Genomic DNA, 27,567 nt, shown 5'->3' on the forward strand with positions numbered 1-27,567 from the left:
AGTGATATATAACAGGACGTGATAACTGCAATTACTGAGTTGCAAAGAAAATACTACCAACTAAAAATTTGTAATTATCTATTCTCCCACAAAACACAATTACTTTCTGGGTTAGATTTCTGCTTGAGGAGAGAAGGAAGTATAACCCAACTGTTACTCCACCTGTGACTAGTCTACACTTTTGAAGAACCTGCTCTGTTTTGGTAAGAATTCTCTCCTGCTGTGGTATAGGGAGAAATAGGAGTAGCTTGACTCACAGGGAAATTAAGTGAGGGCAAACCACCAGAAGGAAAGCAGGAGCCAAAGTCAGGTTAAAGTAACTGCAGGTTCTTTGTGCTATATTTGGAGACTACAGCGTGTTTTGGGTTTGCGTTGACTTGGTACTTTTTTTTAATCAAGTGCCGTCAGATAAAAACCCTACAGGCTGACCCATGACAGCAAAATCAAGGAATATGCTGTTTGCTTCCAACCCAACTAAGTTCATTTCATATCAGATTAGTTACTCAAATTCACTATGAAGCAAATCCTATTTGCTGGCAGGAGATAGGTTTCCATTGCCTTGGGCAGCAGCACTCCAGTGGTTAAGTGGAATGAAGTGTGCACATGCACACGCACACACACGCGCACACACTAATAACAGTGAGTAGTGACCACTTTAATGTAAAAGAGTTGAGCTCAGCGATCCTGATAAAGCCTCATCAGAGATCCCTCAAGGCAGCAAAAGGAGGGTGAGTGCTTACAGCAGCAGTACTGGGTTAATACTGTCACAAAACAGAAACTTCGAATAAGCACGCATCCAAAGAAAATAGCAGAAATGTGCCGAGAGGAAAAAATATATGACAAGCAGTCCCACAGATATGCCAATAAAGCACCATGACTCACTGGGTGAGCTCTCTTGAAAGACAAACAGATGTACTGCTTAGCCTGTGCCATTGGACCTAATTGGAAAAGAAAAGATTTCCATCCTGATTAGTGAAAGGGAGATTTACTGTGGCAACCTCTATTGCAAATTCTAAGTTCAGACTAGTATCAAGGTTCAGGGAAACAGCATTAAATGTATAGAGTGTTTGACATGTCACTCTCTGATTTTTTTGTGATGACCTTTGCCAGGCCAAGGTCAAGGAAGATTGTTGAGTCTTGGTAGATTTCGTGAAAAGGTTGTATCTGTGTCTAGATTATTTTAGAATTTAAAGTGTATAACAATGGTTTCACATCCTTCGCTTGGTTAGTTATTGTTATGTACCCCAGTTGTTTAGGGTATGGTATGTATGAAAATATAGGTTTGAGTTATGTTGTGGTCCTGGACCATATGCCAAAGTCCTAACCTCAGTTAGCCACCTCATGATCCCATGTCATTCACAAAGGAAACCAGGCTGATTTCAGGTCAATCCTTGTTCCTAGAAAAGGAATTCAAAGCCCAAGCCTTACTCATAAGTCAATGACTTCACTCATACCCTCATCTCAGCATTTTCTGGAAGACATATACAGCCTAGAAGTTTGTAAACAGTTTCCAGAAGAGGCTTTTTTCCTGTGGAAATGAATACCTCACATATTTGAGAGCAAAAAATTCTGAGTTGCTAATTATGAAAGGTAATCACAGTTAATTTTCTGTATCAGTTTCCTTCTCAGTGAATGAGCAGAAAGACAAATTTTATTCTCAATTTTAGGAAATCTTCATTGAGTTTACATTTCCATCCCTTTTAAGGTTTCAGGAGCATTGCATGCATGGGATACTTGTAGCCCTTCAAGAGGAAATAAGCTTTCTCAAAAGTCCAGTTAGCAACATAAATAAAGCTACTTAGATATTCCAAGACTATATCACTAAGTACCTACTATAGTATTTCAGTGTGTGAATGAGAATTTTTTCCTTTCTTACCCATTGAAAAGGAAACTGATACCAAATATTAACTATGGTTTCCTTTTATAAATAATGACTCAGAACTTTTTTGCTATTATGTTTGTAGGATCAAGGTCTACATACTTTTTTATGTTAATGATGTGATTTGTATAGTCACATATAGTGAAACTGTCCCAAAAGACCTGAAAATGTGATATGAGAGTAGATGTCCAGTTGGCCAATCAGTATTTATTATTGCCTAATAAATGCCAGGCACTGTAACTGTACTGAATGCTGGCAGTATAAACACATATACAAATGCCTTGACACAGCGCTCAAACTAATGGGTAAGGATAATATATGAAAAAAGGGAAGGGTAGAAAGGTATCCAGCAAGGGACATGATGAAAAAGTTGAAAGAAATTCAAAAGAATCCAACCAGGTGGGATGTTAAGGGATGGCTGAATTGGGCCTCCTCTTAAAATAGAGTTTTTGGAATTTATAGCTTTGCACTTCAACCAGAGGGGTGTAAGGTACAAATGAAGTTCAGTGACCAAGACTGATTACTATTGTAGGATGATGAGATTTCTAGGGATGAGGTTTCTAGGGCAAGTGTATAGTGGCATGATGGAGGAAGATGCAGTGATGATATTTCTTTGACTGTAGTACTCATTTCCACAGAGAGAAAAACCTATATGAAAAACAGAGGGACTTGTTTTCTGTCTCTGCTGCTTTCCATAGGTAGAGCCACTGTTCAAGGAATTCCTATGTTGCTTGGGAGTTCATTAAAGAAACTCTACTTTCCCCATTCAGGATTTCAGATCCTTGACACAATTTCATTTGCTGTCCTATTATAAACACTACTCAGGGAAGGGATTTAGGGATTCTTTTTGGTCAGCAGAACTCAGGATCTTTAACTAGTAGAAGATCGGACGTTGTGGTTTGATGATCCACACGCTCAAAGTAATCAAAACCAGATTTGCTAAGGAGAGGGCTGTTTACTGAGAACTTCCAGGCATGTGGATTTGAGTTAATTTTCTATCTGAGTGCAAACATGCAAATCAATCTAAGATGACTTTTGTAGTTTAAGGATGTAATTCTTGAAAATAATCCTAAAAATATATAGATCCACAAAGATTTCTGAAAACAGAATATAGGGTGATGACAAAGTGATACTTGTCATAAGCTCTATTGTATAGACAGGAACTGGAAACTGCCTAACCTATCAGAGAAAAAGAACACTAGAAAAGAAAAGAAGAGAAAAGAAAAAAAAGGCAGTTTCTTCTAACAGTGAAAAATGCTGGCTGTGGATTCAGAGGACATAAGTTCAAATCCCTCCTCTAATATCAACTATCTATGCGGCCTTGAACAAGTAACATAGTCTTTCTCATGTTTAAGTTAAAGGAGTTGGGCTAGATGGCATTCAAGACCCATTCCAGTTCTAGATCCATGAGTGCATGATTTTATAACCTAACAGGTCTCCTAAAGAAGAGATGGCATTAAAGGACGACATACAGCTTCCCTCCATTGTTCTGATTGCTTTGTGCTAGAATTTTTGTGAAATAAAGGTTAACTCCCTCTGAAGACTGGAGGCCCAAGTTACTCATTTTCTATTTCACCTTGTTGCCCCGCACCCCGCCCCTCCCTTTTTTTTTTTACCAGATTGGATGGCATATTGAGATTGCTTTGCTTTGCTTTTTTTTTTAAGTATATGTCAGTCCCTGTTAGTGTCAGAAAATTATCTCCTCAGTTCAATTCAGTAAGCATATATTAAGAGACTACCATGTGCCAGGTACTGTGCAAGAAGCTGGGAATGCAATGCCAAAGAAGGAAATTGTCCTTTCCTAAAGGAGATTATGTTTTACTAGGTGGCAGAGAGTAAGGGGAATGTTGTAGAAAATGGAAAGACAGAGCCCTAACAAGTGGGGGTGATCATAAAAGTGCATATGTAGGAAGTGGCACTTTAATTAGGTGTCTGGAGAGCTAAGGATTCCAAGTGACAGAATTGAGGAGAGAGAACATTTCAAAAATGGGAGGCAGCCTGTGAAGAGGGATGGAGGTGGAAGATGGAATGTGGTATACAAGTTATATGGCTTCAAATGATTTTTTCTGAGACCTATTGCTTTGGTTTAAATCAAGTAAAAGAAGGACACGTTATTATTTCCCCTCCCCCATTCTTCATGCTGGAAGAAAATAATATGTCAATAATTAATTGATTACTATGATATTGTCAAGTAGGCAGCCTCCTAAGAGGCCTACAATGTATATTTATGCCTCTGGTCTAGATAACTGAATCAAAGTTAGATCAATGGATAAGAACCTTTCTCCATTTAAGATCAGTCTTAAAATGTTGTCAAATTGATCTTTACCTCAAGTAATGGTAGGTGATAAATAAAATGTGATTTTGAAGTAGGTTTATTGCTACCCAAAATGTCCATTTGTCTAGTACTCTTAACAGCTCATCCCTCAGAAAGAATGTAAAGAAAGATGGCACTAATCCAATATGGCTCATGCACATTAACAAAAATAGAAAGATGAAAAAGAAAGGCACTAAGGAAGGAAGAAAGAAACGAAGGAAGGAAGGAAGGAAGAAAAGAATTTACCTGAGTTCAGGGTCCCATTGAGTTAAAACTAGATTGAATTGGGGGTATTTTCCTTGTCCATATTTGAAGTTGATAATATATCTATTTTTAAAGAGACAAATACATATCATAAATCCATAAAATGTTTGGGTCAAAAAGGAACTTGGAATTTAATTACACTAATCCGTCATTTTACAAATGAAGACACTGAACCCTGGAACTGTCAAGTGATATACCCAAACTCACTTATTTTTTGGCTGGGTTGATTCCAGTCTCTTAGCTTTTAGTTCTTTCCTTTTGGCATTACAACTTACTCTAAAATAAGCCTCACTTGACACCTGGCCCTAATAACAATAAGACATTTTCAGAGTGCTTTACATTATGATAGCTATCAATGGAAGTAGTTTACTCTGGAAGTTCTAATTGTTAAATGTCAGTTAAGCCACAAGGATATCTTCAGTGGTTTATAGAACCCTGGAGCAGCAGATCAGGGATCTAACTGCTAACTCATAGGTCTCTTCTTGTCATCTGTGGCAGTGGCTTTTATCACTATAATCACTGGTGGTCATAAAGGAAGGATTTAGATTTACTTCCATTTTGTGTCTGTTCTTTTTATTCCCTGAGTGGATTTCTGGGAGGAGGATAAAGATTAGGTGGCGATTCCCTTCACAGACAACAGCTAGTTAACCCCAAGGCTTGAAGGGTGTCACAGTTATAATAATAGTTTTACATTAAAGTTTGACATTTGCTCGTGATTCAGGGTAGCAGTGCTTAATTCAGAGACTGTCCCAGGTAATCTTGTAATATATGTGGTGGCCTGATGTCAGTGATCATAAAACATCTCAAAAGAAAAATATGTGAGGTTGACTGCCAGAGATTACAAAGAAGAAAAACCTGTTTTAAATCATATGCTGAAGAAATGTCAGTTCCCTAAAACCAGATTTCAAGTTTTAAAGTCTTTTCAGTATCTATAGTTCAGTTTGTTCCCCTCTCAATTCAAGTGAGGAGAGTTTTAAGTAGAATTTGAGAATATCTCGAATGGGATGCCATTTTTTATGGCACGAATGATGTGAGCTGTTCTCTTAACTTGAAATTATCCACAGAGTTCTAAAGATGAAACTGATTAAGGTGAACAATAACAGAAAAACTGAGTATTTTCTGGAATGGGAACAGAAATAATAGTTTTGTGGATCTCAGTCCCAGACCAAGAGTTAGTAAATTTAGTGACTTAAACGCTTTGTCAGGAGGTGGGGTAAAAAGCATTTTATTTATTCTCATTTTCCAATCATCATTCTCAAGAATTCCACTTGGGATTCATCAGAGAGAAGCTGTGGCTTCCCAGAAATATAAATTCATTCTAAGAGATGCATACAAGATTTTTCAGTTTTTTGGTGAAAGCAAACATTATTCCATAGGTTAATTTATAAACATGAGACTTAAAGTTTTAAAATAGTTAAAGAAGCTGATGTAGCATGTGTTAACAATGGAAGAGAAAAGACACAGTTCACTTTCTGTAAATGCTTTAGGCCTGAGGTATGACACCTATAGAATATGATTCACTTTATCATAAGCACCTGGATCCAAAGTGTGGTGTTTATTACATGAGAACAAGGATGCACTTTCTCAAGATGCCATGAATATGTATCTCTGGTTGTAGTTAGGGGAGAATTAAGATTGTTGGGAGCAAGAGGAAAGCAGTCACACAGTGGAAGGGGAGAAGCATCTAGGATTATTGTGGCTATCAGAAGTGACAAAAGCAGAATTGAAGCAGAGAAGCCCCCAAATTTGGCAAATGGGACCTGCAAAAAGAAGCCAAGACTAGGAGAAGCAGGCTATGACACAGCATAGAAACACATTATTCATCAAAATTTTTCACTTCTTTCCACATACCTGAGATTTTTCCTATTGGTTTTGTGAATTTGTTTATGTCAAGATTGTGAAGTTCACTTTTTGCAAAGGAAAGAGGAATATAGCCTATTAACCCTGCCACCAGATTCAGGAGTAAGTCCCATTTATTTCCCTTTATGTTTGTATAAATATGCTTTATATTCAAATTGCTTTTTGGTAGGCTTACGTACGTGCAGAGAAACATACTCAAATCTCCCCATAGGTAATCATGAATGAGATACTTGTCAGTATTCTGATAGAGAGATTCATAGATATTTAGATTTGAAGACTTTACAGATTGTTTAGTCATGGGATCATAGGTTATAGATTTGAAAAGGCCCTTCCAGGTCATCACGTTCACCTTACACATTTTATGGATGACTGAATTGACACTCAGAATGGTTTAAGTGACTTGTCCAGGGTCACCTAACTACTGTGTCTAAGGTGGCACTTGAACCCAGGTCTTCCTCACTCCAAATTTTGTTTTACAGGTCAATAAATGAGGGCTCAGAAAAGTAAAGTGACTTTTTCAAGGTCACATAGCTAGTAAGTTGCAACACTGGAATTTGAATCTGGGTTCTCTGACTCCCAGATGCACTACTCTTTCAACTCCTGGATCTGAATGGTGTTGCAAAAGAACTGATAGAATTTGGCTGTTGATCTGATAAGTGAGTGACTTGGACCAAGAAGAAGTTCAACATGTTGAAGCTGTGTAACTGGGAGAGTGATGATTCCATCGATGAGGTCCTGAGTAAGAATCAGATTTTTGGGGAAATGTGGTGAATCTACTTTTAGGCATAGGTTAATGTCAAAAACAGGACAGAATAGAACTTTTCATGTCAAGCATTTAATGAAAATTATTATTTATGGTATCTGTCTCTCCCTTCTATATATACATAAAAGCTTTGGGGTAAAAAATAACTTGGGTATTTCCCCAAACACCAATACGATCATTGATTTAAAAATAACACAACTTTTTAAGGGAACATGATTGACTAGAGGATTGAACAAGTAGACAAATTGTCCATGAAATGATTACAGGAGGAGATAAAAATTGAAAGAATCCACTGTTTATCTTTAGTACCCTCGGTATTCCTTTTCTGCACTTTCTTCCTCTGTAGTAACTATTTTTCCTTTTCATATTAATAATAATAAATCATTATAATAGTAACATGTATATAATGTTTTAAGATTTGTAAAACTATATCTTTTTTGTATGCATGCGCACATATATACATGTATAATACACATATTATATATATTTGTAGATAGCCTTTTATCCTTACAGTAACCCTATTAGTATAATAATATAGTTAACTACTTAGCTTTCTAGCCTCTACTCTACCTTTCCTTCTCCTCACCCTATATGAGATATACTGAACCACCAATGCTCAGAAGAGTAAAACCTCACTCCTCTCAGTCTGTTATTTGAATTCCACTCCCTGTTATTATCCTACTTCACCCCAAATACCCTATTTTACCTGTTACCCTTCCTTTAAAATTTGTGCTCCGGTTTTACCTAAAATCTCGAATGTTTGATCTCCTTCTCCACTATCTCACTTGACTCATATGGTTTCAACACTCCAACTTGGTTCAGTCTCTGTCTACAGAATTTTTGTTCTTAGGATCCTTCTCATGGAACACTACCACATTATCTATGTGATCAACAAACTTCTTCTGTTCCTCTGTGCTTTATTACCTAATTCTCCTCAGGAGGTTTAAGGGTATGTTGTTTTCCAGCACTGGATGGGTGGACTCAAAGCCTTTGGTGCATGGTATCCTCATGCTACCTGTTTAATCCTCTCTTTGTCCACTTTCACTTCATCTACAATAAAAACCTGTTCTTAGGTAAAGAACTAAGAAATTCTTCGATGCAAACAAATGACTGATAAAAACTTAATGGGTTACTTGCACAGGTGACGTTTTCGTTTTAGCTGGCACCAGGTTTACACTAATGCTAATTATCGGGGGTAAGTTATTTGAGGAGAAAAGGAGATAGACTTGAAATGATAGACTGTCAGAGTCCATCTAGTCCAAAAAGTTCCTGAGTAAGAATCCTCTCTCCACCTTGTTGAAGTCTTTACTTTAAGAGCCATAGTAAGGAGGGGAGGCTCTGCCCTCCAAAGAAATCCACTCAGTGGAAAACTCTACTTGTAAATGGAGGTTTTCCTTTCATCAAGCCTAGATTTGCCACTTTACACCTTCTTGCCATTGATTCCTATCCTGCTTTTTTTTCTTTTTGGAATAGTAAGAAGTTGAAGCACTGTTATATGACTGTCTTTCACATGTTTCCAGACAGCTACCAGACTCCCAACCCAAGTTTTCACTTCTCCCAGGCTAAACAATGCCAGTTGTTTTCAACTGATCCACATATAGCATGGTCTCAAAGTCCTTCACCATTCGTTTCCATCCTCTATATCTTAGTCAGGTTTAGTGTTCTTCCCAAAATATGGTGCTCAGGATTAAATATAATTTTCCTGTAGTGTTCTGACTAAAGAAGAGTAGAATTGCAGTGCCATCTCCAGAACAGATGTCTCAGGATGCAGCCCAAGATCATATTAGTTTTAATTTTTTTTAAATCATGCTATGCAGGCCCCTTTCTACTAAGATCAGGACTGGGTACACTGGAATGTATTAAATACTTGACTGGAAATAATTATTAACATATTTTCTGTTCTTAAAGGGCTTAGGAACCACACAAAAACATTGAAGTAGGGTGTGATGGAGGAGAAACAGGTAAAATGCCTCTACCTTCAAACCCTGGGATATGAAAGAGCACTTCATTTTCTTTCTTTTTTACATACCTATTGAATTCAGAGAGAATTTAATAAGCAGCTGCATGGCACTATGGATGGAATTCAGGTCTTAGATTCTAGAAGAGCTCTGTTTAAATCCTTCTACAGATAATAACTGGGCAAGATGTCAGATTTTTTAACCTCTATGTGCTTCAATGTTTTCATCTTTCAAATGAGTTTATTATATTGCTCTAAGGATAAAATGAAATAATACATAAAATGTTTTGCAAACACTTAAGTGACTCTTGTGATTGCTGTTGTTATTGCTGTTATTATTATGTGTCTACTATGTGCTCAGTATCATGGCAATTGATAATCAGTTATATAAAGGAAGGGCAAAACATGATCTCTGCCCTCAGAGTGCTTATGTTCAGTTAGAATGTTAAGACATTATCATATTTAGACTGTGGGAAGTGAAGACTGGGAGAAACGTCAGGGAATGCAGGGACAGTGAGAAGTTGTCTCAGGCACAAAAATGGGGCAGATCAAAGAAGGAATTAGAAATGTGAAGTCAAAGAGGCACTGAGCAGGTCAGAGCAAACAGCAGAGTTCGAGGAGATTCTGTGGGTCAAACAAAGAGGGCCAACAATTAGACAAATAAATTGGCAGCCAGGCAGTTTCTCGATCACAGAGAAGTAGTAGATTAGACCTCAGCAGCCAGGAATAAAGGTGTACCTTGATAATAGAAGTCAAGGCAAGATAAGGAAATAATAGATGGTCAGCAATCATTCAGCATACTGGAATCAGTTCTAGAAAAGTAGCCAGTCAAATTGGCCAAATAGAAATCCAGAAGCACCGGATTCTGGAATACTGGAGGATGAAATAAGACATATAAATAAGACAGGTTATCAGGAACTTGTTGTGTTTGTCCTTCCATTTTTTAAGAAGACCATGACATCAGAGAAATGATGACATGACTTGCACTTGACTTTGTTCTGAGTGAGGGAGGGCTGTGCAGGTCACCAGCCTCACTTCTCCTCCAGAGCCAGCTGAATGCAGTGACCAGATGTTCATCAGGATGACTGGAGATGACCCAGGAAGCAATGGGAGACACTTTTAGGCTAAGGCTTTTGCAGGTACTCACAAAGAGTGAGGTAACACCCTTTCAGTGAATAGGCCTCTTTAAGAAATATGTCAAGCACAGCCCCTTTAATTAGGAAGAAAAAAAATCAAGTTGAGAGGGGAAGACCCTCAGGGTTGCAGATCAAAAGAAAAACTGTTACTATTGACCTTCACTCTATGCCAGGAGGGCCCAAAATACAGCCATTAAGTGGAGCTTGGGCAGGAACCTATTGTGGTGGAATCTCTGAGCTTCAGAGTGAACTGGATTTAAGATTTCGTGAAGAAAGAAAGGAAGGAAGGGAGGGAGGGAGGGAGGAAGGAAGGAAAAAGAGAGAGAGAGGGAGAAAAAGAGAGAGAGAACTGGGCAGCTTCTGGCCATCCAAATCCTTCCTCTGGAGAGGATAAGAGGGAGAGGACGAGCTGAGTTGCCCAACTACCCAGCTGGCTGGGTCCCGGTTATGACAACTCTTTCTCTTCACAGGTTGTGTTTGTCCTTCATTTTAGAGGAGGACCTAATGAACGGAGCAAATATTGGAAAGCAAAGCAAGGTGCTCTGTAGAAAGCCTGAGAAGGCAGAAGGGACCCAGTTGTTGCTGTTGCCATTCAGCCATGTACAGATCTTTATAACCCCATTTGGGGTTTTCTTGGCAGAGATACTGAAGTGGTTTGCTGTTTCCTTTTCCAGCTCATTTTACAGAAGAGGAAGCTGAGGGTTAAGTGACTTGTTCAGAGTCACACAGCTATTCAGTATCTGAAGCCAGATTTGAACTCAGGTCTTCATGATTCCAGGCCTGGTGCTACCTACCTGTCCCTGAAGAACACCGCCCTCCCCCCCCCCCAAAAAAAAAAATCCACACTAAATGAGGATTTCTATAAGGCAGGCAGTCAGGAACCTAGACAGTGTGCTTCTAGCAGAGAGACTGGATAATCAGGCAGAGCTACAGGCCTGCGAAGCTAAAATTGAGAGTATCTTTTGCCCCAGCCAGAAAGTTTTCTCTAGTAGTTTCAAGACTAGGATGTAAAAGAAACTTAAAGCATTTGGAACTGCTATCAACTGAAAAAAAAAATCAGAAGTGAAGATAAAATGTTTTTCATTATAATGTAAGTCAAAGGGAAAATATGAACTTTTAAAAATGTAGTTGATACCCCATTGTTTAAAAAACACATGTTTTCTAAAGTGAAGTATACTTACAGAGAGAAAAAAAAGTCAGGATCTTTAAGTTAGGCATCCTTCTGTATAAGCTAATAAACATTTTGGATTCATATTGCAAAGCTATTTTATCTTCCCAAATTTAGGCCAAGTGATGTAGCCAGCTTATTTTGATTGACAAAAGCAGGATTAAATCTATTCAGTAATATGTATTTTAGACAGGGTTGAGAAATTAAGGCAAAATAAATATTTAACACCTCTTTCCTATGGGTCTAGTTTATTGCTTGCCTTAGGCCTATGAAGATCTTATCCACAGATGACGTCAGTGGGAGTTTGAGCCTCCAGTAAATGATGAATTGAACCCCCTACACTATGCTTCTACAAATAGAGACAATCTAGCTGAACCACAAGAAATGATCCTGATCCTGGAGGACTGATCTCTATGGCACCTGTAGGACCAATCAAACAATACCACAACACAGCCAGGAAAGTGCTAGGATATTTTCATCTGAAGTGATAGCACTTTAATTTCTCTCAAGTGAGTTCAAAGTGCTGTTGTTGGTGTTTTCTTTCGAATTCTCATTTCTTACAGTTTAATCTTGCCTCTTTTTATTGTTTTTAGAAGATATCAAAGTAGAGTATTTTAAAACATTTTTATACACAGCTAAGATGTGGCATGACATGATGGGTGATACTTTTTTTTTTTAACCACTTCTCTTATGGAAGTCAAATCCCTGCCCTTAGTCTCCTGGGTCATTCTTTGGTTCGCCAGCTGAAACTATAATAATACTTTTTTTTGATGATGGAAAGTAATATCTGATTTCTTGCGGGGGGGAGGGGTAGGACTTTGCCCTTAAAGGGTACTTGGCCTATACACACACACATTTGTATATATGTATATAGGAAATTATACGTGTATGCATATATCTGTTATGTATATATGTAACACACGTGTTTATATGATCATACATGTATAAATGTGGCACGTGCATATTTGTACACACGTTATAGACATACACACAGTATAGTACATATGTGTTTTTGCTAAGCAATGCTTTTTAAGAATGGTCACAAATCATATTGAAGTTCTTGAGTCCTAAGTTTGACATAACAGGGCATGAAAATTTAAATTTGGGAACACTAGATGATTTCTAAGGGATTCAGTAAGCTTAAACTGTTTACATTCCTAGAAGGAAAGATGATACTTGTAACTCCTAAGAACTTTTTTCATTATTAGGGGAATTAGAAGGAGTATAAATAGAAGGCATGAATGTGAGTTAAAAATGAAGGGAGTGAGAAAGAGGAATGCACTGGAAGGAGAAAGGGAGAGATAGAATGGGGGTAAATTATCCCACATAAAACAGGTGCAAAAGAGTTTTTACAGTAGAGGGGATGGATGGTGGAGGTGGGAGGGCATGAGAACCTTACTCTCATCAAAATTTGCTCAAAGAGGGAATAATGTACACTCAGTTGGGTATAGAAATCTACCTTATCATACAGAAAAGTAGAAATGATGAAGGGGAAGTAAAATTCTTTTGAGGATGGAAAGAGAGATAGAGTAAGATAAACAGGGGAAAAATAGGACAGAGAGACAATGCATAGTAGTCATAATTGTGAAAAAAATGTTTCCTGCAAGTTTCTCTGACAAAGACCTTATTTCTCAACTATACAAAGAATTGAGTCAAACTTATAAAAACAAGAGTCATTCCTCAGTTGATAAATGGTCAGAAGGTATGAACAGGTGGTTTTCAGATGAAGTCATTCAAGCTATCTATAGTCATATAAAAAAATTCCTAAATTTCTGTCAGTTTTAGAAATGCAAATTTGAAAACTCTAAGACACCACTCCACACCGATCAGATTGGTTGATATGATAGAAAATATGGCTAATATAAGAAATGTTAGAGGACGCTAATAAACTGTTGACAGAGTTGTAGACTGATGCAACCATTCTGCAGAGCAATTTGGAAGTATACACAAAGGGCTATAAAACCATATACACCCTTTGACCCATCAATACCATTATTAAGTCTTTATCTCAAAGAGATTAAAAAAGGAAAAGGACCTATATGTACACAAATATTTATAGAAAATCTTTTAGAGGTGGCAAAGAATTGGAAATTGAAGGGATGCTCATAAACTAAGGAATATCTGACCAAGTTGTGGTATATGATTATTATGGAATACTATTGTATGAGGCTAATAATACTATAATATTGTATATAGTGTAGTAACACTATAGCGTTGTACTGTGCTAGCAATATTAAAGCATTGTACTATACTAATAATGCTATGGTATTACATACTATTGTATAAGAAATGATGAACAGGATTTTCTCAGAAAAACCTGGAAAGACTTAGACAAACGATGTAAAGTGAAATGAGCAGAACCAGGAGACCATTGTATATTTAGTAAAAGCAATATTGTATGATGATCAAGTGAATGGCTTAGCTTTCTCAGCAATAAAATGATCCAAAACAATTCCAAAGACCTTATGATGAAAAATGCTATCCTTCTCCAGGTTAAGAACTGATAGAGTCTGAAAGCAGATTGGAGCATCCTTTTTTAAACTTTATTTTTCTTACTGTTTTTTTTTTTACTGTATTTCCTTTCAAATATGAGTAACATGGAAATATGTTTTGCATAACTGCATATGTATAACCCATATCAAATTGCTTGCCTTCTCAATGAAGGGTGAGGGAAAGGAATGAGACAGACAATTTAGAGCTCAACATTTAAAAAAAATGAATATTAAATTGTTTTTGCATCATGAGACAGAGCCCACTATGACAAGGCCATGGTGGTGTTTCTATTAGCTTTTCCTTTACAAATCTAAGGCTGGCTTGATGAATAGGTAAAGGTTCTAAGGAAACTGAAAAATTCATTGAAGGCTTATATGCCATTATGGATACATAGATCTTCCTTTTTTGCTGTTGTTGTTGTTACAAGAAAGCCATTTAACTTAATGAAAAATTAAATATTATGTATGTTCTTCAGAAGATAAATATGATGTTGCTGCTTAGAGTTTTTCATTTTGGCTCCTTACTTGAAGATGCCATAAGTCTTGCAAATACCTTTTCAGTAGTTTTTTTGTTTTTTGTTTTTTTTTGCTTGTTTCTAAAACAGTTCTCCATGAAAAATTTCCAGCTACAACATGGTAGGCTATTTGCTAGTTTCAAGCCATGAGTAATTAAGGGCTCCATATTTTTTTTTCCATATTTTTAAAAAAGTGCTCCTTTGCTATTCTGACTTTGGTAGGAGTTATTTAGGCCTAATGAAATATTCTTCCTTGGTTCTTTGCTTATGACATAGAATGTCATCTCTGAGGAACCTTCAGATACAGGCATAAAAAATCTGCTTCCACAGTTGTTTATGGCTTAATTACAATCTCTTCATGTGAATCATGCAGACATTCCCAAGATAAGAATATGAAGGGAATGCAAGCTAGTACAAGCTCTGCTTCTAATTGCTGTGTTGAAGATTTTTAGAAAGCCCAGAATACTACATACACGTGTGTAACATTGTTGTGCTTGAGGAACTACCTTGAAAATGTGATCGTTTGGGAAGGAAAAAAGGACACATCTGCAATCTCAGGATTTTGCAGACTCTGTCTTTGGATGATACATTTTTCTTAAATGGAGCACAATAGCTCTACACGTTGTCTAGTATGCTGATGTAAATTAAAGTACATTATATTCTTCAAGGTAGGGTTGGGCTTGTGGATTCAATTAATTTTGAGAAACTGACTCCCATGTCTGTGTATCAGTCCTAGATTTAAAAAAAAGGTTTGCATCTTAAAATTCCCACTTGAAAAACTTGTTTGGATTAAGATAGACTCTTGTGGAGGTCCAGTGAAGTGGCATGCTGATCCTTCAGTTTGTCAACACTGATAGCCTGTTAGCTCTAGATGGAGCCCATTAGGCTTTGGTTGGTAGTTTGACTTTCAGCCAAACAGCCTGAGCATAAACAATAAGAGATTGCACTATAGAGTATAAAGTGTTTACCAGCCAAAGGAAGAAGCAGTTGATGTTTAGAACCATAAACCAACACTACTGAATAAAATGTTCAGGTTAAACTCAAAACACCTGAAATCAGAAATATGCTTTTCTTTCTACTCAATGAAAGCTAGGTCTGTAGCTGACCAGCCTCTTTATATTCATTGATTTTAATTGTTTACAAGCTGAATTAAATGTTGACAAGTCAATCTAGTTATTTAAAAAGCATGTATGATGTTCTTCCTGGATGTGAAATACTGTTCTAGACGCGAGAGATATCAAACCTTTGGAAGATGATTGATGCTTAAAAAAATTACATGAAATTGGCTAATTCTTATGAAGGGTTATTTGAAAAACTTCTAAAGCAAAGCTCACATAAATATGCAGTGTATTGAATAACTCATGCCAATGTGATATAGAGTAAATGAGTGATCAGAATGGGGATTGTTCTAATTCAGGAAGATTTCCAAAAAGAGATGATTTTTTTATTTTTTGAAGTGAGGAGAGGGAATAGGAATTCTGCTGGAGAGAAGTGATATTCAAAATGATTGCAAGCAAATGGGAATAAATAGGATAAAAAAACTGAATTGGAACATAGTGAGAAAAGATGCTAAAGATTTGCTAGATTTAAAAGGCAGTGAATTGAGGCATTTGAATATTATATATATAATCTGTATGTTGAAGTAAACATTTTTAGTAGAATAGAGACAGCACAACTTTGGAATAGAGTCCTGGACTTGGAGTCCGTGGAATTATATGCTACTTATCACTTTTAATTGGCTTTGTGATATTGAGCAAGTCACCCACAACCTGAGATAAGTCCATGGGACTTCCCTGTTAAATAATAGACAGATTGTGATACTTGGGTTTACCACAATATTAGGCTTAATTTGCTCAATGTTTCACAGCCTCAGGATGTATACTCTCTCCTGCCTTTCTGCCTTTCTTTTATTCGCCTGATATGTTTTCTCTTCTTCCTCCCATGTACTGAAATCTTCATGGTTCAGTTCAAGTCCTGCCTGCTTCACAAAACCTTCTTGGACTTTCATCTGTCTTTGATCTTCTTCACAACATATCCTGCCCACCACACAACTAAAGAGTTACTTAACAACTTCCTTGTGTCGATTGCTTCTGCTTCATGTGTGATAGGGTGACTCCTTCAACAGTACTTAAAGTTGTTGACAACTTTAGTCATATTTTAGAGTCCTGAATCTCCCAATCCAGTGTTTCATACAAGGTAGACTCTTAGGAAATATTTGTTGAATCAAATTGATGAATCAAAAAACCTATAGAGTTAATAGGGAGTCAGTATTGCTTCTTGACCAATGATGATTTAAAAATGTACAGAAAGATTTTTCTTGTGACTCTGCATGCCACTAATTCAAGCAGTAAGAAAATAATAGCAGAGAGACTGTCTCAAAAGGACTATCTCAAGAAGACAAGAATGAGTTGATAGGGTAATGTACTACATTGCTGCTATAAATATGGAGTGAGAGAAAATATCCTTCCTCTTAATGTGAAAAGGAAAAACTCACACTAGCATGGCTTTGTTAAAGTAAGTATTTCATAAATACAATGAATTGCAATAATATGTAGCTGAGAAGTAAAATAAAAATAATGACATCCTCATTAGATGCATAGATTCTTAAAAATAAAGTAAAATTTATAGTTATCTGAGACTTCCTTTATGATTACCTAGAAAAAATACAACCACCAGAATTTTGGGGTCCTGGTTAACATTTGCCCATTCTACCCATTTTCTATAAGTTTTCCTATGGCATAGGATGAAAGGATATTAATAACAAATACATTTTATTTTGTTATTCAAATTTGTATAACAAATTTGATTTCAAATACATTTAAAAATATATTTTATTTGTTATTCAAATTTGTCATTCAAAAATGAAAGTTCCAATGAATACCTGCCTAAGAGGAAAGAAAAGGGAGAGAAAGGATGTTTCCTTTTGTTGCCTGATTTCTGTTAGGCCTTAGGCACATGGGTCTGTACTTATCTCTCTAACTACCTATAAACTATTTTGTTTAGAAGGACATGAGCCATTAGGTGAATGGCATAAAATATTTTTATTGTATTTTCTATTACAATCACCCTTTGTTTCTTTGAGATGTGAAGAACAAGTAAACCAGGGGTTATAAGGGTCATTTAGTTAGGGAACTTGGTAGTGTTGTACTCAGCTGGAAAATATTTTGTGCATTGGTTAATATAGACTTTTTAGCAAAACAGAAATATTAAACAATCATAAACAGGCATTTAATTCCAGAGAATACAACCACCATTTTTTTTTATGATTAGATTATAAGTGATTTTAGATTGGGGCCAAGACTTCCATTGCTTTCTTTCCCACGCTTTCCCAACATGGAGATGAAGATGCATCCATTTGGAATCCATGGAATGAAAAGTCATCTATCCATTCCTTGCATGGGGGACAGCTAGTTAAAATGTCTGGAGTCAGGAAATGGAGTGTTGTCAGTGAGGAACGGTAAGGAGATCAGTATCAGTGGATTACGGAATATGTGGAGAGAAGTAAAATATAAGAAGACTTGAAAGGTAGGAAGGAACTAGGTTGTTAAGGGCTTTAAAATTAAAATAGGGGATTTTAGATGTGATCCTGGAATTAATAGGGAGCCAATGGAATTTATTGAGTAGGGACAATGATGTGGTCAAACTTGTTCAAAGAACATTTTTACAGTTGACTGAAGGAGGAACTGGGGTGGGGTGAAGAGACTTGAGGCAGGGAAATGAATCAACAGGCTAAGTCTACACCAAAATGGTAGTAGTAGCAGAGGAAAGAAGGTGGTGTACATGAGAGATGTTATGAAGATAGTAATTCCAAGATTGAGAAATTGATTGAATATAGAGAGCTAAGGGAGAACAAGGTGTCAAGGATAAAATCTAGGTTACAAGCCTTGGGTGACTGGGAGGATGGTAGGATGGTTGTGGCCTTGACAATAACAGGAAAAACAGGAAAAGGGGAAGGGTTGAAGAGGAAAATAATGAGTTAAATTTTGGACATATTGAGTTTCAGATATCAATAGGACTCTTTATTCAGGATGTCTAGCTGAAAGACATTTTGAGTAATGTAGGGGTAACATTGCACATAATGGAATCTCTCTAGAATTTTAGAAGTCTTAGCTTGCTTTGAAGCAAAACTCAGGTGCCACCTCCTTCATAAAGCCAACTTGGCCCTCCCCAGTTATTAGCATACCCCTTGAAAATTTAATTAAATTACTTTATGTGTTCTTATTTGTGCAAATATATCCCCTTGCATAGTGCAAATTCCTTGAAGGCAAGGACTGTTTCCTTTTTGTCTTTATATGCTCATTGCCTGGCACAGCACCTGGCAAATTGTAGATGCTTTATAAACATTTGTTGAATTTAATTTAATTTTATAGATCTTCTCACATTCAGTATATTTGTTACATGTTTCTCCTGTGGGTATAGCATTGCACTAGGTACTAAGCAGATATAAAAATGTTCTTAGCTTAATAAAGAAAGCAGCACAGCTTAAATTTGAGAGTGGAAAGGAATGAGTGCTCTTGTAACAGAAATTTCCCAATGCTTCTGCTTGGTTATAATCAGTGAGCATATCATAATTCAATTATCAGTCTAAACTGCTGGAGTTGATCTTGAAACTCATTAATTCATTATTCTGCTCCCCAAAGTGGGAATAAGAAATATATCTGAAGAAGATGGTTATATAGCATGACTGTGAGAAAAATGTGCTCAGGGTATTGTGTAACATATTTTATCCTTTTGTGTCTTAGCCATGATCAACCTATATTTTGTTTCTCTCCCTTCAAGATGGATTTTGGGGCAGTTGTGTGCAGTGTGTGTAGTTCCCCAGATTGTTTTCTTGTTAAATGATAACCTCTAGGCTTTGGACATATAGATTCTCATAAATAAGTGGCTGTGATTCACTTCAATTCATCAAGTATTTATTGAGTAACCACTGTATGCAAAGCACTCTGAGAAATCTGTGACCTAGAGTTAGTTAATATTAAATCCTTGACAACTTGTTCTGAGTTACCTGCTTCTCATCTTGAAACATTGATAGGGGTTGTAATAGTGTAATGCCTGACAAAAGCATAAAAAGCAGTCCCTCTTGTCAGGGAGCATGTGGTAACATTGAAGACATGATACATATAGATATTTCATTATGACAGCAGATAGTATAACTTTAAATACTAATTGAAAGGAACAGAGAATAAAAAATTTAGAAGTTCAAAGGAAGTGAAAATCATGGACCAGGGTGGTAAAGGGGTATTTTACAGAAGAGACAGGAACTAAGATGGGACCTTGAAGTCTGTGTTAGGTTTTCATAGTAGAAGAGGAGTATGAAGGTTTTATGAAGATATAAAACACCAGTAAATATATGAAGATCAGAATAACCAAGGCATAGGCAGGACAGCCATTGGTGGGAAGACCGTTCTTATTGGATCTGGAAGTTCATGTCGCAGAATGCTGAGAGATAAAGTTTAAAAAGCTATTTTGATCATATCACAAATCTTGAAATGATAGGCTGGCAAAGTAAAGTGATATTCTATACACCAGTTCTTCCACAACTAATTTGAACATAGACAAGGGACATCAGAAGTTTGAAGTATAAGCATCTCAGAGATTATCTCACACTTTGGGGCTTAAAATATACAGATATATATTGATTATAGGATCATATCCTCAGGGTTTTGGGAACATTTTAGAACAAAATAGAGGGAATTGAACCCATTTTCATACTGAAAAATAGTTGAATAATATTGATGTGCACAGAATTTCATCTTAATAATTTTTATTTTATAGGAGAAAATATCGATAGCATTGGAGATTAAAAATACAGAATCCTTATTTGTTTGATGCAGAAAATTCCATGCAAGTTTTAAAAATACTGTCTTTGGAAATATTGAGAGGTATTTAAGATTTTTGAGCTAGAAAACGGCATGATGAGAATGACATTTTAGAAAGATTTGTCTAGTACCAGCATATGTCATGGATTGTCAAGGAGTAAACTAGAAGCAGGGAGAGCAGTTAATAGGGTAATTGAATAACTTGGATAGAATTTGATTAAGGCACAAGCTAAGCCACTAGGATATTGGTGGTAGGAATTCAAAAGGCGAATATAAATAGGATAAAGAAATAATCAATATAATTTAGTTACATTGAATATGAGTGAAGAAGAAGAGAAAAAATTGGCTAAGCATTTGAACTTTGATGACAAATAGGGAAATAATAGGAGTTGAAATCTGGAGAAGATGATGGCTTCAGTTTGGAGCATGCCAAATTTAATGAAACTGCAGGATATCAAAGCAGGTGATTAAAGATATAGAATTGGAGTGTTAGATCAGGGCTAAAGCTTTTAATTAGGGAGCCATCAGCAAAGATGTCACAGTTGAAGTTATGCATTAAGATTATAAAAAAGCTGTATACATATCTATTTTACCTTCTAAATTGAATACAATTTTTAATATGTGAAAATAATATTTCAAATAGGTAGTTAAGGCTAAAAGGTGTGAAGTATTCCCTTTAATTAGATGCAAAGTTTGTACCAATAATTCTGAGGATGAGTCATAGTTTTCTATGTCCACAAGATCACAAAGTTGGTGAGCAGTTCAAATTAAGATCAGAACTATTTCAGCCAGACATTTAGAAGAAATCTTTTATTGTCTGTTTGACTAATTACATGGCAAGTTGTGGATTCTTGATTCCTGAAGAGTCTTGCAAAATAAAGTCATTTTTTTTTTCCTGTAGTGTAAATAATTTGGGGCTATGGTTCTGAATGTGTAAGGTCACAGGAAACTACTATGCAGCTTCTGGAATCTACTTATGTTTGTAGACTGTATGCAAACATGTATGTCTGCATAACATATTTGGCCAATTTAGTGGTACCATAGGTTCACCTTTCCAAAAACAAACTATGCCCATTCAGGGCAAATTAAGAACTCAAAGCCTTATTTGTTACCTTTATGATATATGATTTTTCCTGCCATCTTTAGAAGGATTTTATTCAGGGGAGTGACTCAAATACTAGAAATAAATTCTCAATCAAATTAAGAACATGTTAATTTGACTAATGAATACTAGTCTATGCGGATTTTTAAAATAAGGCAGGATGGGATTATATATAGGGTGCTTGCCTTGGAGTCAGAAAGATCTTTATTCAAATCTCATCTGTGATTAGCATTAGCTGAGTAATTGTGGACAAGTAACTTAACCTCCATTAGTATCAATTTCTTTATATGTAAAATGAAAATAATGATAACACTTATCTCATAGAGTTGTTTTGAGATTCACATAAAATACTGGATGTAAAGCAGTTTGGAAACCTTATGGTACTATGTAAATATTTATTATTATTCCATTAATTTTCATATTTTTTCAGCAGAGTTTATTATAACCTCACCCTTTAAGAAGGTTCAGATAGAGAGGATGCTGCAAAAGTTACTCTTTGGCTTTAAACACACATAGAAATACATTAAATGTTCTTTCTATTATTATATGAATATATAAAATAATTGTTTATTATACTTGGATAAAAATATTTGGATATAATCTCCTTCCTTGTTGTCTGATTAATAAAGCCTAGAATTCTTGATATCTTTTTTTTTACATGTCCCTTTCCATGTGTTTCTCTTTTGATGCATTTATTCAACCTAGCATTGAGATTTTCTGCATCTAGATATTAATATAATATTCAAAACCTTTCTGAGGATTTTCAGTAGATTTATAAAGATTGATTAAGGCAGTTAGGTAGTATGATGGATATACTGGTGGACCTGGAATTAGGGAGACTTGAGTTCAAATCTAGCCTGAGCCACTTACAAATTTCGTGACCCTGCATATATAAATTTGGTTTCCTCAACCATAGAATGAGGATAATAAAAGTAGCTGCCTCCCCGAGGTGAGGTGCAGGTTACTGGCATGGAATAGATAATATATGAATTATATATATAATGTATATAGTATTTATTGATATATGGTACTTCTACCCTGACAGTTTGATGCCTATCACTAAGGGATAAATTTTGATAGCTACATTTTCTATTCTCTGGTTCTTTTCATGGCTGTGGATGCCACACATATTGTTATATTCAGGTCCTAGAATATCTGTGAACTTTTTGTAAAATACTCTGGGTAAATTGATTTATTCATGATAATTAAAGCAGGTGATAATTTTAAAAAATTAATGTTTTGCTATGTTTTGTCTGCTTAGAGGTATTTATGATATCAGATTCAATGAGGGCATTTGAGAATACCAGTCTAAGTATTTCCATCTTCTTTTCAAAATTGTTCAAGATGCTGGTGTCATCCCAAACGTTTCTGGCAGGTTGGATATTTGTATTTATTATTTTTTCAGTTGTATCTTGTCTTCTTGTGGTATGAGAACACAAAGGGGACACCATCCTGCTATTTTCACTGTCAGAGTTACTGTCAACAATTTCAGATAGGGCCAGCCTGCAGTGCTATGGTACCGTGCCAGTGTTTTAGATGTGTAGGAGCAATTTTATGTAACCGTCAGGATATTATTAATCACTGATATTGCCAGAGTCCAACTGAACGGTGTTTCTTTTAAATCTTCACACTAGTATTTCCCTATTTTATCCCTTTATGACATATAATATTAGTTGGATTTTAAGGGGAGTTGTTATTATCTGATTGTCATCTTTTTGGTGATAAAAGAGAATTATATTTCAAGAAATTGTCAGTATCTTAAATCCAGAGAGTAAAATAAATTAAAAGAATCCACTGGTCACCTCCTGAAAGAGATCCCAAAATGAATACTCTTAGGAATATTATAGTTAAATTGCAAGGTTCCCAGGTCAAATGATAAACTATTGGAAGCAGCTAGAGAAAAATAATTTAAATATCTTGGAACCACAGTCAAAATCACACAAGATCTAGTAGTTTCCACATTAAAGGAGCAGAGGACTTGGAATTCTGGAAGGCAAAGGAACTAGAATTCCAACCAAAAATAACCTACCAAGCAAAATTGAATATAATCCTTTTGGGGGAATTTAATGAAATAGAGGACTTCAAAGCATTCCTGATGAAATGACCAGAGCTGAATACAAAATGTTATTGTCAGAAAGAAGACTCAAGAGGAAAGATAAAATTGTAAAGGTGAAAAAAAAGGGAAGTCAAAAGGAATAAAGTTAAACTACTTGTTTCCATATGAGAAAATGATACAGGTAACTCCTAAGAACCTCATCATTATTGGGGCAATTTTTGGTGATGGTCGGTCATTCAGTCATGTACAACTCTTTGTGACCCTGTGGACTATACTGTCCATGAGGTTTTCTTGGCAAAGATAATCGAGTAATTTGCCATTTATCATCTCCACTGCATTAAGGCAAACAAAGCTTAAAGTGATTTGTCTAGGGTCACCTGGCTACTAAGTACCTGAGGGCAGATTTGAACTCAGGGCTTCCTGACTTCTGGCTAAGTGCTCTATCCACTTATACACCTAGCTGCCTCCTATTAGAAGGAGTCTACATAGATAGAGGGCCTGGATGTGGGTCAATGAGGTTGGGATTATCTCCCCTCCAAAAGTATAGGTGTGAGAACGAAGGATGCATTGGAAAAAGAGGGAAGGGAAAGGTAGAATGGCAAACATTTTCTCACGTAAAAGAATTATGCAAGGAAAACTTTTATAATGGAGGGAAAAATGGGAGGGAGTGGTAAGTAATGCTTGAACCTCACTCTCATCAGAATTGCCTCAAAGAAGGAGGAATATGTGCGTACACACAGTTAGGTGTAGAAATATATCTTACACAATAGAGAAATAGGAGGGAGGAGAAGAGAATTGAATATGTTTGTGGGTGTGACAAAAGGGAAGTTGCCTCAAGGGAGCTAGCAGCACAAGCAAAATACACTTTTGAGGAGAGACAGGATCAAAAGAGAGAGAAGGATAAACAGAAAAAAATAGGATGCAGAGAAACACACAGTTAGTAATCATAATCATAACTATGAATGTGCATGGTATGAACTAACGTATAAAAACAGAAGCAAATTGAGAATGGGTTAGAAATAATAGAATCTCACAGTATGTTCTCCACAAAAGACATGCTTAAAACAGAAGACACAGAGTAATAATAAAGGGAATTGCTTCCGTTGAAGTAAAAAGAGTCAGGGGTCTCAATCAGGGTCTCGGCCAAAGCAAAAGTAAAAATAGACCTAATTGAAAGAGAGTAAGGGCAAATGCATTTTGCTAAAAGGTACCATAGACAATGAAATAATGTTAAATAAATTTACAGCAAGTTTCTGTGATAAAAGCCTCATTTCTCAATTATATAAGGAACTATGTCAAATTTTTAAAAATAAGAACCATTCTGATAAATGGTCAGTGGATATGAACAGGTAATTTTCAGAAGAAATCAGAACTATCTATAGTTATATGAAAAAAATATTCTAAATCACTACTGATTAGAGAAAGGCAAAGTAAAACACTTCTGAAGTACCATCTCACACTTAGCAGAAATGACAAATGCTGGAGGGGATGAAGGAAGATAGGTACATTAATGAATTTTTGCTGGAGTAGTGAACTGATCCAACTTCTGGAGAACAATCTGGAACCATGCCCAAAGGGCTATAAAACTACATATTCTCTGATCTAGCAATACCATTTCTAGATTTTGAATCCCAAAGAGAATAAGGGTCTATGAGTACAAAAACATTTATAGCAGCTGTTTTTGTGGTGGCAAAGAATTCAAAATTGAATGGATGTTTATTAGTTGGGGAACAGCTGAACAAGTTGTGGCATATGATTGTGATGAAATACTATTGTGCTATAAGAAATAATGAGGGGATGATTTCAGGGGGGAAAACATGGTAAAATATATTAACTGATGCAAAGTAAAATGAGAAGCAGAAGATCATTGTGCACAGTAACAGCAATATTGTATTGATCAACTGTGAAAGACTTGGTTACACTGATCAGTAAAATGATCCATGATAATTCCAAAGAACTCTTGAGGAAAAAATACTATCCACCTCGCGAGAGAACCGATGAACTCTGAATGCAAACTGAAGTTTACTTTTCTCACTATTTATTTGTTTTTTTTTTTTTTTTGGTAATATGGTTACTATGAAAATATAGTTTACATGTTTTCACATGTATAATTGCTATCATATTGTTTGCCTTCTCAGTGAGTTGGAGAGAGATTTGATGGGTAGAGATTTGGGGTTGAGAGAATCTGGAACTCAAAATTTAAAAAGAAAAGGAAGTTTAAAATATATAAATTATATATATATATATATTTTAAAATCCCTTTTTAGTTATATTTGACATATCCAATTCTGCATACCTACTATCAACCTTGTCTACTGTCCATGGACATAATTTCTTCTTGTTGCAAAAGAATTTCTATAGGATTTTAATCTATGATGTTCTTTAAGAATTCCTTTCAATCCTTTTCCTAATTGGTGAAGAAGCCATGCTAATCTTCTTTTAATTACTTTAGGATGACAGACTCTATTTTGTCAATATTGGGTGAGTTTTTAAAGAAACTTTCCAAATCTATTTTGGACCATTAGCACAGTCCAGAAAATGTGTATTAAGCCTGACATTGTACAGTTCTTGTTATTCTCATTCTTGTTTTTGTTATTTTTATTATATATGAGATGCCTCCTCACATTTACCAAGACAAGAAGGAGTTCTCAGAAATAAGTAGTTGTATAATTCCTGAAAAGTTGATGCATTCACCTGTGGGCAGAGGATTGAACCAGAAGGTCCTTGAAAATATTTTTCCAGCTCCAGCATTCCATGATTCAGTGGGAAGTACCTTAATGTCCCAATTTTGACTTGCATAAAAACTTAAAGCAATTTTAGCACTTAGCTAGAATCCTAAAACCCACAAATGAAAATGAGAGCATTCTGGCAACATTTAATTAAATATAAACCCTTTAAAAGAGCTAATGGAATTGCTTTTTAAGATTTTTTTTTTCCACACACGGTCACTGAAATGTGAAGTCATCCAGTATATTGACTATCAAATTGGTTGCCAACCAATAAAATTTGACATGATGTAGTGAAAATGATTTTCGCATAACTCATTATTACTAGAAGTCAATGCTTTTTGCCAGCAGTTTAGGCTTATTCTGCAAACTTTAGAATGCCAGATTCAAATACAAATTAACTCTGCCCCAGTACCATTTTCTAGTTTTATTTGATCTTAAAAAACATTTCATTATGTTTAATTTAGGGAAATGAGATTTCTTTAATTACTATCAGTAGAAGCTATTAGAAGCTCAATTACATTTGCAAATTCATTTTTAAAAGCTTTATGGTTTTCAGATAAAAATTCCAAGATCCAACTACACCCATAAGAAGTTTTTTTTTCTCCATTTTGTGCTTATGCTTCAAAGAGAATATGTGTTTTATGGCACAAAATAAATCATGTTAGAAGGTTAGGATCAATCTGAGTAAGACCCTGAACAGTATATTTGAAAAAGTTAGATATTTCATTAAAGGAATCATACTATCAAATGTGTTTATAGATTTTTTTCCTTTGCTAGTGAAAATACAACATGTTCTGCTACCTGGAAGGTTAGGAAGTGCCAACAGAAAGACACCTACCTTTGTAGCTATAAATGCAAATGTTTCTCATCCATGTGACCTGTCTGGAAATAGTTTATATTCCTATTATGGGCTGTATATTACTACCATTCTGTCTGGAATAGTGTCTCCATGAAAGACTGTAAAAAAAGTCCATATAGTAGCCTCCAATTTATTAGTCTCTAGAATATTATGAGTGGTTTTAGAGGAGATTCTAGTTTTATGTGTGCTGGGCTTCCAGCTTCACATAATTAAACAGCTATTTGGCAGGGAGAGAGCTTTCTACAAGATGGGTAACACTCTTAGTGGGTGTTAATAGTTTACTTCTTTCTTGGGGGATATTTTTATGTAATTGAAATAATTTGCATTTTAAAATCCATAGAATATTGGCACCTGTAGTGCCACAGAAGGAATAACTCTAACTCATTTCTAATAGTACTAACACTCATAGTTGGAATGAAATAGCCATAGCACCTACCACAGTGCTTTGCACATAGTGAGTGATCAGTAAATTTTGTATGTTGATTTTTTTAATCTCTCTCCTCCCAAACTAGAATTGCCTATATATAGAATAGCCTTAGCTATTGAGTGAATATTAGAGAAAGTCCTGCCACTTGGTGGCAATTTTGAGCTATTGCATAGCTGGAGGTGGTTTATGGTATCCCAGGCACAGTAAGCACCTTTTGAAAAACCTTG

At 35.8% G+C, this 27,567-nt stretch overlaps 1 protein-coding gene across 11 annotated transcripts in view; it reads left to right on the top strand.

Moving 5' to 3' along the window:
• The window catches only part of NCKAP5 (NCK associated protein 5), a 1,146,457-nt gene that overhangs the window by 594,412 nt on the left and 524,478 nt on the right, over positions 1-27,567 (top strand). The gene's annotated exons all lie outside the window — the stretch shown is intronic.

Source organism: Notamacropus eugenii, chromosome 5 (genome assembly GCF_028372415.1).
Source record: "Notamacropus eugenii isolate mMacEug1 chromosome 5, mMacEug1.pri_v2, whole genome shotgun sequence".
Lineage (NCBI taxonomy): Eukaryota > Metazoa > Chordata > Mammalia > Diprotodontia > Macropodidae > Notamacropus > Notamacropus eugenii.